The sequence below is a fragment of the Geospiza fortis genome, unplaced genomic scaffold (genome assembly GCF_000277835.1).
Source record: "Geospiza fortis unplaced genomic scaffold, GeoFor_1.0 scaffold161, whole genome shotgun sequence".
Taxonomy (NCBI): domain Eukaryota; kingdom Metazoa; phylum Chordata; class Aves; order Passeriformes; family Thraupidae; genus Geospiza; species Geospiza fortis.
In genome coordinates this window covers 3,004,116-3,008,213 of record NW_005054375.1, presented here as the reverse complement: position 1 = coordinate 3,008,213, position 4,098 = coordinate 3,004,116, and positions in this window count along the sequence as shown.

The following is a 4,098-nucleotide window of genomic DNA, read 5'->3' as shown; positions in this document are numbered from 1 at the left end:
TGCTGATACAGACAGATACAACAGTGAATTATTTAAACTTAATTGAAGGATTACAGACTGAGAGGTTTTTCAGGTAATTTTTTTCCTCTCTCCTGTTTAATTTCCCTGCAGTTCTTCCCCATAATGGCCTCTCTCTTACATATTTATTTTGTGTGGTTTGACATTAAATTTAAAATATCCCACTGAAATAAATGACCAATATGTAACTGTCAGATGACTCTAGATCTGTGGTTTATGTCTGACTGCATATTTATGAATTTTTAACATAGAAATACTTACGGTAAAATCCTCAGAAAAAGATTGGGAAAAAAGCAAAAAACCTCCTGAAAACCAAACACCTAACCAAGCCAAGCTTTGACTCCTATACAAATCAATATCTGATTTAGTGATATCAGCAATGATGGAAACAGTTTCAGGTGTTTCTACAAGGGCACATATACATATATATATTATATAGATATATATAGAGATATATATATATATGTAATATATAAGACAGTCCCTTAAGAGAAAAAGTAAAACATTCTTAAGCTAGTCTTTGGTTTTAAATAGAGGTCTGACTGACTATCATTAATGACTGTGAAAACATTGATCTCTGTGAGAGGATCACAAATTGAATAATTATATTGGGTTTCAAAGATTTGTCTGAATCAATACCAAGACAACCTTGCAACGTATTGTAACAAATTAAAACAAATTTTCTGCCACTGCAGTTTGTGATGCTAACTCTGGTAATTAGGGCAGAACTAATATTCCATAACTTTAGGCTCTCATCATCATCATCAGAGTGTCATCATCATCCTGAGCTCCAGACTACCTTTATAGGCATGGGGGAGAAGCAGAAGCTATATTAGAATGATTCAGCTCATTCTAGTGTAGACATCTTAAGTGAATCTCACCTTTGAAGGATCATTTTCACTCTCTTAGCTAGACAGGAAAGTGGATTAAAAGCTTGGAAATAGAAGGTATATGACAGATGCCTAAGTCTGCATGAGGTTATTCCTGTTATTAATATGTAAAGAGGATATAAAATAATAAGCAGAGCTGAATTTCTAAATTTAGAAAGTACAACATTGCAGAAAAAACTAATTTTTCAATGGTTACAATAGTGTTTGCAAATAAAGTTTTAGGAAAATTTCTGCAGATTATTAAAAAAAAAAATTACCCTATCTTTGTTGCCATGAATGCAATACAAGGATTCCAAGGGGTTGCTAGAAAATCCTGCTCACTTGCAGGAATAGCTTTTTACATACCTAGGAACATAGGAAAAGAAAACCATATTTTTTGTTGGGTTTTTGTGATGATTCATAAGACAGTACTTATACACACACTCAATGACTCTTTCAAAATAGGAACTCAGTACTAATATCCTGAAATCTCCAAACACCTGAACAGCAATTTTGGAATTGTGACTAATAGCCATCAGCTCTAAAAATAAACCTAAAGGCACTTCTTTGTAACACACAAATAGATCCCTTCTTGTACGTTCTGCTTGCATCTGACTTGATGATCAAAGTCTTATAGAAGGAACCTATTTATTTCTTTAAAAATGGGAATAAAGTGAAGGTTTTGATAAAGTTTATAAGGAAAGTCACTGTTGAAATGTGCCCCATCATATATTGTGCTCTGTCAGTGATCATCAGTAAAACTCAGGTAAACAATGTCACTTTTCTTTTTCAGTGAATACTGCGTCTCCAAATGGAGAGAAAAAAGTGAAGTCCCTCTCTTTTCAAGAATGAGCTGTTTGATATTGTTTCACTGTTTTCTTCTAGCCACCTGTGGCCAAGGATAATAAAGCACATGATGGATGGTTTACATCAGAAAGTAGGTTTTAAATATTACATATTTCTGGTTTTGCATAGGATTATTCCTTGGGGACTTCAATTCATTTCCTCTAAATTTGAAACTTAAGTTGTTTTAACTTTTATGAGTGATTTTAAGTCAGAGAGGGTAGAAAATAGACCCAGAACTGGAGAAAGACTTATGCATCTCTTATGCTTGCTTCCCAGGACATAATCCAAAAACCCCAACAAATATTACTTTTCCCCAGGGTTATGCCTCTTTACCTAGTTTTTCTTTTAATCACTCATAACCAGATTAAATTTCTTTCTCTCTTCTAACTGGCAAGGTGGTGCAGTTTTCAATTGCTCAAGAGAACAAAATTGGAAAGTTACAACATTATGGAATATTTATCAAGTCGCTTTTCCCTCTTTTCCAGACTGGACTTTGGTTTGCACTCATAACATTTATTTAGCCTCAAAGATTAGCTCTGCTTGATGTTATCAGGCAATAAGGGTGTGACTGGCTTATAAAAATCTACCCATATAAACAAGGAATGATATAGGAGATTATACTTCCATAAGATGGCATCTAAAGGCATATAAGGCTACTGTTTAATTGTGAAGAAAGCAGCAATCTTTGAAGCAGTTTTATTGCTTGAGGTTATTAATTTTGACACTTGTACCTGTAATTTTTCCCTGCAGCCATACATTTGGATGTTTTTAAAGGTAAATATAAGAGAAAATAACTCATTTTTAGGGGGAATGTCACCTTTGTCCATTAAAGCCAAAAGGAAAAAAAAACCCCAAACTTAATTAAAAATCTTTCCTCAAATTTCTCTCCTTGCCAAAAGGACAGCGTGACATACCATGAATAAATTCTTAACTAAGCTATAGTCTGCCAATAAAATTCCAATTTAATGGACACTGAAGCAAAAAAACATCAGAGCTAAGGTTGTAGCTCATTTGTTTTGTCAAGTAGTGGTTGAAAGTGCTTAAGATATCTTTGAATTGTAATCAATGTCCTTTTCTCTTACAAATACACTTCTTTTTTTTTCTTGTGGTTACAACTATTTGATCATTAATTGATTTTTTTAAAGGTTGGTTAATTATAATTTGACTGTAAATGGAGCAAGTTTAGCCTAAGATAGAGAGAGGCTCTTCAGTTATACAGGAGACAGCAGAGAAACAATGATTTTTTGGAAAAGAGGTGTGCTCATTATCAGGAGAAGGGGTCTAGAAAGACAGAAAGAAATTAAGGAAATTCCCAGTTCACATTTGAAATTTTCATAAATTAGAACTTCCTCCTTACAGCTGGGTCTCTGAACAAACAAATACACACACACACACATACACACAAACTTTTTTTCTCCATATTAATCCAATCTGATTTTTCACCAATTAAGTGATAGAAAGGACAATTTTAGGAGGACCTGGACTTTTTTTTTTTTTTTTGTGGGAGAAGCTGATAGAAAATTAGAACTGAAACAGGACTATGAGACAGGGTTATAGTGCGGGTACAGGTCATCTGCTTGCAATGTCTATCAATTATTTCTTAGAACACCTGATCATAAAGAAAGTTAACAGGAATAATGTTGAAAAAAGTACAAGGTCTATTTCATAAAATGGTTTGTAAGGTCTTCTTCCAACTTGTTGAATGCAGAAATGACATGACAACATGAGACAAATTGACCACAATTTTGCAGTTTTGTCTTCCCCATTAATTGTATTTAGGGTAGAAATATTTGTGTCCATTCCCTTCTCAGGCTGCTTAACCTTCAAATTGCTATGATATCTAAATTTCCAGCTGACCTTGGAAGTCCTGAGAATGCTGAAACTTTCCTTTCATATCCTTAAGGACATACCATATGATTTGCACCTCTCCTGCTTTGGTATTTTTTCATAATTGCTGTGTGCTGTTCAGAAACTCCCATGTTTGGCTCTCTGTATTTAAAATGGAGCTGAAATTTGTTCAGAGACCTCTTATGTTTCACTGAGTTTGCTTACAACTCTCTTGGGAGCTTCTGAATAGGAGGAGGGCTGGGGGATGACACTAGTATCCTTATATGTACACCCAAAATAATGAAAGAATTTGATGTCACCAGTGTAGAACCAAGTATTCCCCATGTCAGGGAAGCTCTGAGTAGGCAATCTCTGCTTACAAGAAAAGGATCCAGCCAAATCCTTACCACTCTTCAGCCAGCACAGGGTAACTTAGGATATTCTTGGCCCAGTTAAGGAGTCATGCCTGCCCTAGATCTGGGGGAAGGCTGCAGCCAGAATGGGTCTCCTCATTCTTGCGATATTTAAAATAAACTAC